We start from the raw sequence: 15,321 nt of genomic DNA, 5'->3' as shown, positions 1-15,321 counted from the left end.
GATGCTAGTGGTTGCATGGCTCAAGGCTTCTAGTGAATAGGCAAGGAAGGAAAAGAAGCAGGAAGTAGGAGTGAGATACAGGACTGAGCTTGACTTGGGCTGAGATTCGCTGAGGCTGATCCTTTTTAACAACCAGTGATCGTTTGATGTGCCACACACCATATCTCCAGAGCCCAGATTCACCCAAGAAGGTACTGGTGCCTCTTACATGAAAAAATCCCCCCACGCCTATGAGAGAAAGCGGTGGTAGTTTTTGAGCTGCAGCCCTGGGGGATTTCAGGGCAATCAAGATGTAGCACTGGGTCAGAGCAGAGTCCCTGGGGAATTTGGGGGCAATTAAGGGCGCAGGGCTGGAGATGGGCCCAGGGGAATTTCAAGGTAGCTGAGCATGCAGAGCTGCATTTGAGCATCTATTCCAGCAGCTTCAGTGGTTTAATATTCAGTGTCCATTCAAATATTGACTGCTGCTCTGCATGGTGCTGTAAATGTGGAGTTTTAGAAGCATCTGATACAGAAAATAGTAACAGAAAAGGAAGTGGGAAAAGAAGTTGCCTGTGTCTCAGCACAGGCAGCAGTGCCTGCTGACCTTTTCTGCTTCTCTGGTTCATTCTGTTTTATATAGAATTGCTCAGAATTTACTCAAGTCGGTGCAACACTAAAAGCAAAGCAGAGTTTTCCTCTCCTAAGTCTTGGGCCTGTCAGAGGGGAAGGCCACAGCTTTTGATGGCAATTTGTGAGGAAGGGCTTCTGCTGCACCTTTAAGGACAGGGGGGAAAAAAGAAATTCATAGGGTTCCCAAAATAGCCAGAAAAATGTGAGAACTCCTCTGCATTAGCACAAAATGCCTGTAGCACTGAAATCTTTGGATCACGTCATGGTTTCCTGGTTCCTGATCTTGTTCAGCTTCCTAAAAACTGAAACCAAAACATGCATTGGAGTTAAGTGACATCTGAGATGTGGTACAGAAAAACAGTGAGGACTGGCAGCTGAGAGACAGTGGCTGATGAGCCGTCCACAGGAGCTGCAAGCACATGGCTTGTGGTGGGAGAGAAGTGATTTTTTCAGGCCCGAGTGCCAAAGGGCTCTCCTGCAGGGTGGGTGGGAGAGCACCCTCCATCTGGTGTGCTGACCACACTGGGCTGCTACATGCAGCATTGCCCTGGGTCACTGTGTGGCGCCGGGAGGCGACACGGCCATGCCAGCTTGGCAAGCACCACCTTCCAGTTTTGAGCCATGCAAAGAGTTAAAGACTGACCAAATTTCACCTTTCTGGGTTTTTTTTGTTCTTTTTTTTTAATGAAAATTAGGCTGCGGTGGACCAAATGCCAGGATATGCCTTCTGGAAAGTACCATCTTGGAGCAGCTCGCTGACATGCCCCTGCCATGTGTTGGACACTGTGGTTAGTACTCACTTAGAGTCAGAATTTTCCTTCATATTCATCTGGAAAAAAAAGGGTAATTCTCTTTGACTTAAAAAAGTGTGGCTTTTCAGATGAGCCCAGGATTTAAGAGCCCAATTCTGAGGTGCAGTGAAAGGCAGCATTACAACACCGGGACAACATACCAGTTTAGACCCTGTGGGACATTTTCTCAGAACTACACGAGGTCTTCAGGCCAAGAGCTGGAAGAAAGTGCAGATTAAAAATTACAGGTCGCTGCTGTAACTTCGACCCTCATAAGCTTGTCAATGGCCTTATTTTACATACTACAGCTCTCCCTGAAATGGGACTGCAAGGGAACATCAGGAATTTACACTTTTGCCTCACATACTAATCTTCTCTTTGGTCCCCAGATTCAAATGTGACTTTCCAAGGGATCTCCTGGGTCCTCAAGCATGTTCAGCTTGGACCCATGCCAGTCATTAACAGTCCCTCGTACTTTTAATAGCACTTTTCTCTTTAATGACAGCAGGCATTTTTTAAGTGGGGAATACTTCTGGGCTTACCCTAGTTTTCAGTCCCCAGGTGTGTGCCTTTCTTTGTCACTGGCCAGCAAATAATAATTTAGCACAACAAGCAATGACTGAAATTCAAAGCAGGGGCACCAAATGCCACATAAGGTCTGCTCAGGACCTGGAACCCTGTCTGCAGAGCACCTTGGTAGGGATTGCTGGCAAGGCAGCCGTGCGTGACCATGCATGCAGGTGCAAAGGAAACGCTCACTGCTGCTGGATGCTCTGGGCTGCTGCAGCCATGCTGACTTGATGTTTGCAGCCAGGGGTCTGAAGGGAGGCCAGTTAGGGAGATGAGGCTTGTGCCTGGAAATGGGATCATGAGTGGAGATTTTTCAGGTCTCACGAGAGAGGATTTGAAAGACTGTGCTGAAGCAAGACCTTGATTGTGGGAGCTGAGGAAGTGCCTCTGGGTGTCTGACTCGGAGTTCAGGCAACCCTGGACTTTGGCCTCTTATCTGATAAACTAGATTTTATTGCAGAAATACCTGCCTTTTTCTTTCTAGGCTTTCCTCCTTCCAGAAACTGACCAAGGGAGGATCTGGCTCGTTGCCCAGGGCGGAAGGGAAACATTAGAAAATTAGTGTGAACTGTGCATTGTGGCACCTGCCTCTCTCTCCAGGATGCTTCCAAAAACCCTCTTTAATATAGATTAAAAAAAAAAAAAAAAGGCTGTTTCAAGTAGCCACAATTCTGCAGTGTAGAAGATATAAACTGGGAAAAAGTTCAATTGCTTTACCGTAGAGAGAGGCACTGCGATGCCGACTTGGGACAACCAGCGAAGTCGGTCATGCAGGAAACATCTCCTGCATGAGCTGAGGACTATGATCACCTCTCCTGCTTCCGCGTCTGGGAAAATGGACTGCAAATTAATCTTTGCTGCCCATCTGTTAGGTGCATAGCTGTCTCATTGGCAAACTGAGGTGTGTGGGAACAGCTACCTCCCTGGCAGGCTGCATGCTTTTCTCCTGAGCCCAGGAAAGCCAATGAAGCGGTCCTAGTCAGCTCCTGTGGAATGGGGGTTTGGCTCAAGCAGTGGATTGGCAGGCCAGTTGCTCTGTGATGTAAATAAAATGACATTTTGATTTTTGGTCATGTGCCAGTGTTGGTGCTGCGCTCCCATCTGTGGCGTGAAAGGGTCTGCGGGCCATGTCTCTGTCCCTTCTGCTGCTGCCTTTCCCTGAACTGCTGGCAGTTGTGCATGTCCTTTCTGGACACACAGGGGCTGTGGGAACGCACTGGGGGAGAGAGTACCAGTGAGCCTGTCTCCCTGTAGCAGCTGATGAGTTGTGTGGCTTTGTGTTTTTAGCCCCTCCAACAGACCCAATGACTCCCATTACAACCACTGGCAGGCTAAATTTGAAGGTTCTTGGTGCTTGAGTCATAACTCATCAATGAAGATAAGCCCTAGCAGGATGTGATGGGTTAAACACAACCAGTTAGTGTGTGTGTCAGGGAGTGGTGGTGGGATTAAACATCCGCATTTTGAAACGTGATTTTGAAACGTAATATTCTTCCCACCCTGCAGGAGAACTGATGTTAAAAGTGTTAGATGTGTTTCCACTTTCAGGGCAGATTTCTCCTTTCTGTGTGAAAAGATACAGCCTGGGAAACATAATTCTGGGCTGTGTTATAGAAAATATCTGTCAGTTGTGAGGACCATGAGAAGCAAAAGCAGGAGAGGGAGCTCAGTCTGCTGGAACAGAGGGCAAAGTGGGTCTATTAATCCTAGCTCCAGTGAGGTCCCTGGTGTTGACACAGCAATCGGTTGGCTAAGCATAGGTAGTTCCCACAGCCAAGGTGTACCGCCACACTACAGCTGAGCCAAATTAACAGCTGGATCCTTCCAAAAAGCAGCTCAGCTCCTCTTCTTTCTCTCACCAGCAATGAGGGTCATCTGCTTTGCAGTGTAAATCCCATTTGACTCTCTATCCTGGTACAAAAGAGTTAGGTGATGGTTAGAAGTAGTGTAAAAATAAGTGGTAGGAAAGGAAGCAGGCTGGAAGGGAGGGTCTCCTCTTTTGTCTATTGTTAAGTTGCAAATGTGTTCAAGTCATCTTGTGAAGCTGCAGGTTGTGTAGGGGTGTCAGAGCTAAATTTGAGGGAGGAATGGTTGGGAGACAGTGGGGCACTAGCTGAGGCCTGGAGAGGCAGGAGGGAAGGAACGGTCTTCAGAAATTCCTGTTAGCCTCAGGGAGCACTTGTAACACCAGGACTTGCTGGGTTGAAGAATGACTTTCCTCAGCTTGAATGACTTAAACTGAGACTAGGCAAAATCCTAGATATGATAAGTTAGGAAAAGCCCTGTGGTGGCTTTGAGTTATTTGATGGGGTGGTTGTTTTCCGCCATAAGGATTTCTCTGATCTGTGACCTGAGCCTTCTCTCTTTTTTGTCTTTCTCTTGTACCTGTTTCTTTATCAGCTCCCTCTAAAATAATTTTGTTCATGGGAATGACTCCTTGTTTTGGCTGTATACCAAAAGAACCAAGGGGCATGAGAATTAGTGGGAAGGGGGTTAGGGAAAAAGACAGCAAAGCACAGCCTTTTAAAGGTTACTTCTGCATTTGATTCTTCATGAATCGGATTTCAGAGAATTGGGAAGTGCTGGTATGTGACGGAAGCGGAACACATGAACGGGACCACTGAATGCTCTGTTTTATCCATTGGTCTGACGAGGCTTAAAAATATCTGCCTGCTTCCTTTCTGCACTTACATACTTCATGTGATGCAAACCAATGGTGACATTGCCTTGCTGCGTGGAGAAGTCCTCGCAGGAAGAGGAGCAGGGAGATAGTGTGAGTACATTGGCTGTTGGCCTCCCCTCTTACGGCTTCCCCATCATTCCGTGCACGTATCCAAACTCACATGGGAATGAAGCCTTTGGACGAGTCCACAAAACACACTGCTGTGCTGTGGTATGGTTAGCCCTCTGTAACGGCCCCTGTCTGGCAGAAAGGATGGGCAAGCTCTCAGCAAAGGAAGCTGCTAACTATGAAACCTATTGCTTTTAAAACTGAGATAGCATTTGAGGTCTGGGAGGAGATACACTGTGACTGATCTGACAGGTATGTGGCTGCACAAAGCTATGAGTTAGTGTAAAATTAACAGGTTTAGGGGGGAAAAAAACCAAACATTGGCTGCTTGGTAAAAAACAAGCATTGATTAGTGAGTGACATGTTTCAGACCATGTGTTGTCAAAAGTTAGTTGAAAGTTACGAAAATCATGACCAAAGCAGATACAGAGAGGCCTTAGAATGAAGATATTGCTTCTGTTGTAGTTTCAATATGCCTGGAGATCTGTACCCCTACAATAACAATGGCTCTGCAATGCGTCTGAGAAGTCTCTTCTGCTTGGAGCTAAGAGGAGAAAATAATACTTGCCATTTCATTCTGTATTTAAGACCCCTTCCTTGTGCTTCAACCTAAACCCTCAGCAGTAGAAGTGTGGAACAGCTTATTGTTTGATGTCGATGTGACAGGAGCATGAGCTCGGGGATCAGGCCTTGTGTCAGAGCAGCTACTAGCTGAATGTGAGAAGTGTGTTGGGCTCAGGGCCTGTCAGAGCAGCCATTTCTCTGGAATAGCTGAGCAGTTGTAAGAGGCAGAGGAGTGTGAGATCTTTTTGTGCACAGTTCAGTCATCTGCTTGCACTGGGACTGGTGCTCTAGAAGTGAAATGTTCCTTATCCCATCTTCAGTCTCAGACAGAGCCTTTTCATTTTTTCCACTGAATACCCCTGGCATGGCAGCTGCTTTGATATAACCTAGCCATGCATAACTTAAGTTTTCTTGGCTGCGATAGTGAAACCTGTGAGGCCACACTTGAGCTGACATGAATGCATCCAGCCATAAATGAGGCTCATATGAGGAACTCATAGGTGTCTTGTGCCTTAGCCAGGAGAAAAGCAAACCAGAAGGGCTGAAGGCATGTCAGCTGAAAAGAGGGTCGTTGTACATGTGGGTGGGTGAGGGGACAACAGGGGGCTGCTTAATCTCCAAGTCAAGGAACTGGTATGTGAAAACACAGTCCAGTGGTAAGAATTTCTACCACCGGGGAGGAGAGTAGCAAAGGTCATTTCTATCATTAAGAAACCAAGGATGAAGAGGTATGTGAACTGGAATCTCCAAGCAGCCAACTAGCCTGATCTTGGGAAATGGAAAATGAGATAAAGTGCAAAATGAGTTTGCCAAGGCTATCTCATGGCAGGCTATCCCAGTAGGTTCATTTTGATAAGATAATTGACTATGTAGATGGAGGACTTCAGAAAGGCAATTCTTACGGTGCTACAAGCAAAACTATTAAGCTGGAGAAAAAGGGGGTTAATGAGAGCATTGTAAGGATTTACCTAAAGAAAGGATGTCAGGAGACTGTGCCTCAAGGGAAGCAAGCAGGCTGGAATGGGGTTACTGATGATGCTCCTCAAAGGCCTGATCTTGTTTATCCAGAGGGAAAACAGGTTCTAATCAGATTTGGGGACAGCATAAAACTTGAAAGGCTCACCGCTACAGAAATGGCTCAGACTGTCGTGCAAGGAGAACTGAAAGCATGAAGGACTGGAATAATGGCAACAGGACGGAAGTCAACTCCACAAAGCACTGGGTTGTGTGTGCAGAGACCAGCAGTGAGATATTCTGCTCCCAGCTTGTCACCTGCCATTTAGAAATTACAGAGGAAGGGGAGTTTTGGTTGATTGTAAGAAGATGAGTCCTCATCATGGTGCAGCTGAGAAAAAGATGAATGTGACCACAGGTGAGATCCCCCCAGCTGGTTTAAAGAAGTCTTTGGGCCACAGTGGGGGCCCAGAGACCACAGAGCAGGCGTGCTGGGTGGCTCTGGGCAGCCCTGATTGGGGACAAGGAAGAGAGGGACCGTGGTGGGGAGGGGAGCCTGTTGTGTGGGGAGAGACCAAAGTTGGCTTGCTCAGCCTGGTGCCCAGAGGCGTGGAGCAGGTCTGGCTGCTGGGCAGGAGAAGCACTGTTTAAATGAAAGCATGGTGCTGCCACTGGAAAGCACATGGTGCCAGAGCACTGGAACAGGTTGCCCAGAGAGGTTGTGGAGTCTCCTTCTCTGGAGATATTCAAAACCTGCCTGGATGCGATCCTGTACAATGTACTCTAGGTGACCCTGCTTGAGCAGGGAGGTTGGACTAGAAGATCTCCTGAGATCCCTTCCAACCTCAACCATTCTGTGATTCTGTGCCAGTGCCTTGCCAGGCCTCTGGCAGAGCAGGTCCAAGCCTGTGCCTGCATAGCCCCTGCGAGCCCGCTGCAAAGCTGTGCTTGTCTAGCAGGCCAGCAGGGCTGGGCATGATGGGCCACCAAGTCGAAGGTGGCCAGGTGTGATGTCCGCTGCTTGATCTTCCCTAGAGTAGCCAGGGACAAGGCTTGGTGCTCAGGAGATTTTTTCTGGCCAGTTTGTTTCAGGCTTGTTTGCAAAGGTGAGTGGTGGTCACCAACACTCCTGAAAACCAGGGCTCAGCTGAATGGGAGACATGGGAGAGGGAGCTGGCGTACAAATAAGCACAGGCAACAGCATCCTTGCCACTGGATTTCTCTGTCTCTTCTCATGACTTTTTATGAGCACATTTGGATCTCAGGCCTCTCTTCAGTCTTTGACATCTCCAAGTGCCATAAGTGGGAGACAAGATATATTGGTGGAGGAGCTGAACCCAATAGACAGGTTCACCTGAGTGAGCCTCACTGAAGGGGGATAACATCTCTGAAGTCACTAGGAGAAAACAACCCAAGTAAAAGGTATCTGTATCCCTGAGATCCGAGGGTTTCCATCAAAAAAGTGCAATACCCAAGAAGAGGGGGAAATCCCATGGCTTGCACTTACAGAAAATCACTCTCTTTTAGATTTGAAGGGAAAAGAAACAAACCAAAGCTGGACACCACATTTAGGTTTGAGGTTCAGATGTTTTCAGGTTTAGTTCTTGTTTTAAGTTGTGGGGCTTTTGATTTTGTTTGTTTTCTCCTGAACTCCCCCTCCCACCTTCAAATGTCAACCTGGCAGGTTTCTGGAATTGAGTCCTTTTGAGCTTTGCTTCCTGAAAACTCTGAATTTGCACTTCCCGTGTTGATGTCTGATCTGTGTACACAATAGAGTGAGTGTTGTTTGTAGATGCATCAGCAAGGACAGATCCATAACGGTTTCTAAATAAACGGATCTGCCAAGAATATTGTGTCTGGCAAGAAAATTACTCTAACGTGAGGAATAGCCACTCTGCAGGTTGCCAGCACAACCTTGTTGCAGATGGAGTTTTTGGAGGCTTTTTGTACTGAGCACACACAAACCAAAACCAGTTAATGCTTTATAACACATACGGGCATATTTTTTCAGAGGGTTGCAAAAAGCAGATTCCCTGACAGTGCTCTTTCAACTGTAAATTTCTTGTTCCAATGCATAAAGAAGTTACAACCCAGTAAGAATATATGGGAACAACTTTAGCACAAGGAAAATAGCTTCCTATTTAGTGACTGTTAGTCTTGGAAATAGATGTTTCTTTTCTTGCTGAATTTTTTTGTTGTTGTTGAATTTTTCATAGGTCAGTCTAAACCATAGCTGGTGTATAAAACTTCAGCCTTTAAAATTAAACCTAACCACAACCAAAGCAGATGATAACAATGCCTAGCAATGGTGATTATAGGTAGTGTTTTCAGCTCTGCTTTTAATACAGAGTATAATTCTGCTCTTTGGGTGTGACTACCATGGAAATCAGCATTACATTATCTATACAAATCTGTGTCAGAATGGTAGTCACACTTGCTAACACTTTGTGCTTGTCCATATGGGGAAATTGTGGGAAGGAAGCTGAGCTGTGAAATAGCAGCATGCTCATTGATTCTAATTAACTCCTCTTGCATGCTCTTAGTGGGCACCGTGTGTGACTTGCCTTACTCTGCTTTCAAAGACAGGAGAGATTAGGTGGTCCAGACACATGGTTACAGTGAAGTTGCATATGACAGTTGGCACTGATTTAATATCCTGCTTTTGCCAACAGGGAGCAACCCCTCTCTCTGCCCCCAACCACCTGATCCTGCCACTGGTTCTGGAGCAGGTCTCATATCCCAGTAAGCTGATGCAGCTCACAAAGATGGCAGAAAACTAACCCAGCAAAGAAAAGTAAATAAGCAGGGTTTTTTTATGGCCAGGCTTGCATGTTGAATCAGATTCCATGGGGGCACTGAGATGCATGCTCCATCCAGGGTGAGGTTTATCCCTCTGATCAGCCACATGGAAGTAATTCTTGGGATTTTTGCAAGCCTATGGAGTAGAAGCCAAGCACAACGTGAATTAACCATGGATTACTGAAATCAAAACAACATTCTGACATGCAAAACCCACTTAAAAGTTGTCAGTCCTTAGTCATAGTGACAAATTCCTCGGCTGCAGACCTCATCTAGAGGAAAGCAGCTCCAAAGAGCTACTTCTCAAACATGTTATTTTGTACCTTAATTCATTCATTTTATGCATGCATTTTCATATCTGTACATCAACATGTTCACCCACATGGCTAGACATTTATTTGTTTACACTTGTGCTGCTCTAGTTTCTCACTCTCTCTGTGGTTTTATGATTAGGATAGCCTGACCTTCCATGGACCTCTGCAAAATGTCCAGGACCAAGCAGTCCTTGAACCTAGCCTCCACATAGTCCACTCTGAAGCCAAATCGTAGCCTCAATGAATGCAAGGGCACTCTTTGCCTCCCCAGGTAACACAGACCTATGCTGTCCTGTCTGGATAAGAACCAGTTTGAAAATCATCTTCCCCATGATGCTGGCACTTGTGCCAAATAGCAAAATGCCTGATTAGCCAGGCCTCCCAGGGACCTGGTTGTCCTCAGCTGCCCTCCTGAGCTGCTAACAGCCAGGGCAAGGAGTGTAGATGCCTGCGCCCTGGCTTACTGCGCAGCAAGGGTCCTCTGAGGTCGGGCAGGTTCATTTTTAATGATTACTCATTGCTGCATTTAAGTTTTTCCTGTGTAATAGCACAAAAAAAGGAAAATACATCCCAGCATGTACTACCCATGTGCTGTGCTATCTGATCACTTGCCCTGCGCTACAGCCAGTGCTGCCATGTTGTCCCTGCTTTTGGTAACTGGGCCAGAGTGAGTGTAGTCAGGGCAAGGCTATCTCTGCCAGTCACATGTCCTGCAGCAGAACTGCCGTGGCCTCGGAGATGAAGCTGGCTTTGAAGAGAGGACCTGGGCTCTTGGCCCCTTATGAGTTGGCACAAGCCGACAAAGCAACCAGTGCAAGTGGTAACTTGCAGCACAGTGCAGCCACCCATCTGCTGAAATAGCTACTGCATATGTTAAAAACAAACAAACAAACAAACAAAAAAAACCCAGCCCATCCTTTCTTCACAGCTGGTTTCTGCTGCAGGGTGCGGCTCCCTGGCAGGGAGGGCTGCCGCAGCTGTTGCAGGCAGCGCAGCCTGCTTCACTGAGGAGACCCAGCATGTTTGCTGCCATATCTTCACCCACCGGGCTAGAAAGTGTAGGAGATCGAGTTCTCCTTTGCGAGGCAACGAACAGTCTCTGCTGCAAGGGGAAAGCCTGCAGGAGCTAGATGGAGTGGGTGGGCGAGGGCAGCTGTGGCTGTCAGCCTGTGCGCTGTGGGGCAGGCAGCTGCTCTCCGTTTCCTGCGTGGCCCACACAAAGTGCGTAGGGCTCCTGTGTGCAGCACTAACACAAATCGCAGCACCTAGTAACAGCACCATACAGCGATCCAGTGGATCCCCTACAGCAGTTTGCTGTGACTGTAATTGAAGAATTTGAATCCCAGGTTATTAAAGTAACTTTATTTTTGGCAAGAAGTCATAGTGTTTTGAGCAGTAGGCATTGAAATAGCCACAAAGTATCAGAACTAAATTACACTTGCCAAACAGAGTGGGTGCATTTTGCATTTGCCTTACTTTAACTTCCCATATTTTCCCCCCCTCTCTGTTTCTGTGTAAGAAGTTCTTGCTTTAGCTTTATTCATCACTCCTGACTTAAAATGGCATTCTGCCTGTGCTTTCTAATGCACAGCATTACCAGAGCATGTTATCAGTCTCCGCGTGGCCACCTAGGTGCCATTCGGCACCAAATGCCCCGGGTGCTGCACCAGGGCATTGCTAAACGGGTTAGACTCTGGTCAGAGGACTAAGGAACTCCTCAGAGCTCAACTGAGGGGCACTGACTGAGTTTAATGTAATTTTTCCTCTTTCAGGGGCCTTAGCTCCAATGCACATCCCCAAATGCCAAACCGCTTGAAGGAGGCCATCACCCAGCAGCATCTTTGGAGGAAGTTAGTTCGAAGACCTCTCAGTGAAGGGTCTAGGGCAAGAGAGATCATCTGGGATAACCTGATGTGTGGGTTCCCTCTGAAACTGGGGGGAAAGCCAAGGTCGATGCCCTCCATCCTGCTGTGCAGAGGGGAGATTGCACAAGTGAAACATGCCATTGTTTCCTGAAAGTCCTCTTTTTTTTTTTTTTTTTTTTCTGTAAACAAAACCATACTTGGGTTCTTGCCTGTGCTGAGACGAAGCATCTAACTTCTCCAACTCTTGCCAGATTTATAGTCTGAAGGCTAGGGACAGCTGGGGGAAAAACAAGAATGACAAATCTGTTGAACTGTGGGGTTTTTGTTATTGTTATATTCCTTTGTAAGATGAAAGTGATTTTTTTGTAATCTGAAACTGTTGGATTTTCCTCTTTCCCCACAATGTTTTTTCATTTCTTATTGACATTGTTTAGGAGATAGATAGTCTACCATTTTGGCTTAATTTCTCAAGGCCCTTGAACCTCTTTAATAGGGCCTTTTTCTGCCCTCCTCTTACAAAGAAAGGTATCATTTATGCCACTGATAAACAAATGAGTGTTATCAGTTGTACTCAGTTCATTCCTCTGTATACATTTTTTTCCACATGCTGGTTTTCTAGCCATCAAATACTGAAAAAAAATTCCTAAAATGTTACTCTGCTTTGCAAGGGATCATTTCTCTGACAAAGAATTTTTTGAGTCATTTGCACAGTCGTTTTTGATGAGTTTATGTATCTAGAAACACATCATCTTGTATACTTTCCATTTGGCCTGTATGTTCTTGTATTAAAAGCATACTGGCCATTGCCATTATCTGTGCCATGTCTGCCACATTAAAGCCAATAAAAGGAATCATCAAACTGTAGGAGGCAATGTGCTTATGATTCTTTATTGCAGAGTAGGTGTTGTGTTTTGTTTTTCAGTATTTATCAAGTTACGCTCTTTCTAATATTTCTCTGCTATGAGATGTCGACTGAAAAATAGGAAGAGGTTTTTTGTTTGGTTGGTTTTGCCAGTCACTAAAAGTGTAAAGTTTGATTCTGCTCTCAGTGCATGTTTCTGCAGCGGTGACTCTGCCATTCGGAAAAAGCTGGTGATGTCTGTGGATCTGAAGGAGAATTCTGGTAGTGATGTATCTGAGCAACCTTCCTTCTGAGTGCAAAGAATTTCTACCACAAGTGCTGATTAGTGAAATCGATTTCCTCCAGAGAGCACATATGTTGCAAAATTTCACTTGTGTTTTCTGCTTTTTTCCTGATGGTTTATGTGAAAGCAAAGGAAAAATGTGGTATATGTGATGCTCTCACATCTTCCTCTTTTTCCACAGTAATTGTCTTTAGTAGAATTTAGAGGCCCTTTCTTATTAAATATAAACTTCCCTTTTCAGGCTGCAATGCTGCTTCTGTCTGTTTAAACCCGATTCTGGAGCACATACAGGCAAAATGCTGAAGGCCTCTTAAAGTGCATGAGACAGCTTTTTCCTATGGGGATTTTACTGTGAAGTTAGTGGGTTTATAAGGCCCACTGCAGTCTCTTCTGAACTGTGGCTTTAATGTGAGCCTTCCTGACTAAGGATGCAACACAAGTCTTCCCTTGAAGACACGGCTTCCAAGAATCAAGTACATGTGCTTAGGGAAGCTTGAAGCGATCGACAATTATGACTTCGACCTCTAGTCAAAGTAGAACAAAGCACTCTTCTACACCGTTTCTGTTATTTGCAATCTCCTTGCAATTAATGAACTCTCTGTAGGAGAAGACTAAGAGTTGTGATACCTAGAAAAAGAGAAGGAGCTCTGACCGAGAATAACATCCTTGAGTTCAGCTTTCTGTACGAAATCTAGCCAGCCTTAATGACGTGATTAGCTGACCTGAGTTGCAGTGTGGGCGAGAACGGATATTGTGTCTCCACGCTACAGACCGAAAGCTGATGAAGGGTCAGGCAGGAAAAGGCAGGGTAGACGGGAGTAACCAGGCAGACGAAATGGCTGGGGACATGGGGGTTTCGCTTTGTTGTTCCCTTCTGAGGACTCTGTTTCTTGGCCAGCCAGTCTCATGACAGCAAAAGTACTGTTTCTGGGGCCTGGGTATATAGAGATCACAAACCACTGATTTCACCATTTGTGGGGTTAGGCCATTAAGGATATAACTGAACTTGCCAGTATGGTCCAAGCATCTAACGGGACCCATGTACCCCGGACCCTAACAGCATCGCCATGAAGCAGTGAGGCATTTCAAGTGCTGATGAGCTCACCCATCTTTCCTGGGACTGCCTGTCAAAGAGCAGGGTTAAACCCTGAGCAATAAATACAGATGTTGATTCAACAGCCTGGAGTTTCTTTCTAGCTGTAATATGCTAATAGCAAAAAAAAAAAAAAAAAAGAAAAGAAAGAAAGAAAGGAAGATTTATGCTTGAATTTAAAATGAAAGTGAGATGATAGACTCTACAGCTATAGCAGGAGTTCCAGTAACCACATAATGATTAGACTAGGAGTAGAAAGTATGTGGGCCCATCTCACTTTCAGGGAGGTTAAATCCCTAAACGCCTAAAATGCTGCGCTATCGTATGGGACATGCAGTGAGGGGAGGGTGGATCAGCGGCCAGAGAGCTAGGGCAGGAATTAGAAAAGTGATGTATGAATGACTAATTCATCTGCAAACTCTGCTGATGGTCCTGTTAGAAAACGTGTTCGCAGAGTACAAATGTACAAGTTTTAAACCAGAACCCAGCTGACAAAGCACAGGTGCTAGAAACCCTGCAACACACAGACATATTCCCCATCCGATTTGACAGCAAACTCCTTTGGGCCATTTCATCCTTTTTTTTTTTCTTTACAGAGAAATTATCAGTTGTTCTTGCTCTGGTATTTGATTTCTCTATCGAAATGTGGTCAGTTATGTCAAAAGGAAACTGAGTTGCATTAAGATCTAATAAGCCCAGTTCACTTCCACATCATTCCATCTAATCCATCTAATTTGAGGTGCTGTACTGAAGAAAAACTGGGGCGACAATGGCAAATCAGTTCTGATGAGGAGGATTCTTTTACTTTAAATCAAAGTAATTTAAATCAGCAAGCCAGAAATCTGTGTTTAAATTATTGATTTTAATCTTGTCTTGCATTTGCACTTCATTTTTTTCCTGAAGAACTGCAGGTTTTCACTGGTATGTAACCCTTTAACTGTGGTTATTAAAAGGAAATATAACCCCTGACACTGTATCTGGATTCTTTTTATTTTGCAGGACGTGTTATATCCATACAAATTTGCATCACTTAGAACATAGTTAGTCAGGCTCTTATTTATGAAGCTGCTTGTTTTTCTGCTTAGGATTTGTTTCAGACTGTTCTTGTTTGGAAACTGGAACTGAGTTAAAATGCACGCAGAGGACATCTTTAAAATACTGAGCTAACCCCCGCAAATGGTCTGGGCACAAGGAAGAGAGATTTATCAAAACATGGTTTGCATTTGAAAGTGAGGGAAACCCTGCTTGGAATAAATGGATTAAACCACTTGTTTCCGATTACTCTGTCCTTGGAGGCTTTCGAAGAAGGATGGTTCATGCCTGTCTCCTGCCTTGTTGCTCTCCAGAGGCGAGATGAGGAGTCCAGGCTGTATATCCTGCTGAGAAGACGGTTTCTCAGCTTTGAAGTGAGGGAGCTGCTAAACGGAACTGGAGAAAAAACCCGCTACGATGGAAAATAGTCTCTCTGCAAGCCCTGAGCGGGCTGCTGCTGCTCTCCGCAACCGGTTCGGTCCCGCAGCTGCTGGGTGCTGCTTGCTCATCTGGCAGCTGCCTCTCACTTGGGTGTTTGGCTGAGACAGGTAAAGCGTACGGCCTAAAGTCTTTCTTAAATTTTCTTAACATAAGGAATGCTAATGGATTATATTGCTAAGCCTGACACGACGGCTTCCCTATTTCGAATGTAATTTTACACAGGATTATTTTCGGAGCGGCATCAGGTATTAAATTTAAATACGTTTTGAAGCCGCAGTTTAAAAAACGCCGCTGATATCGGCCTTGCCAGACATTCGCACTCCGCAGAGGCGCTAAAGGAAAGAAGGAAA

This window comes from Apteryx mantelli, chromosome 1 (genome assembly GCF_036417845.1).
Source record: "Apteryx mantelli isolate bAptMan1 chromosome 1, bAptMan1.hap1, whole genome shotgun sequence".
Classification (NCBI taxonomy): Eukaryota; Metazoa; Chordata; class Aves; order Apterygiformes; family Apterygidae; genus Apteryx; species Apteryx mantelli.
The sequence above is the reverse complement of the archived record's forward strand: the minus strand, read 5'-3'. Positions refer to the sequence as shown.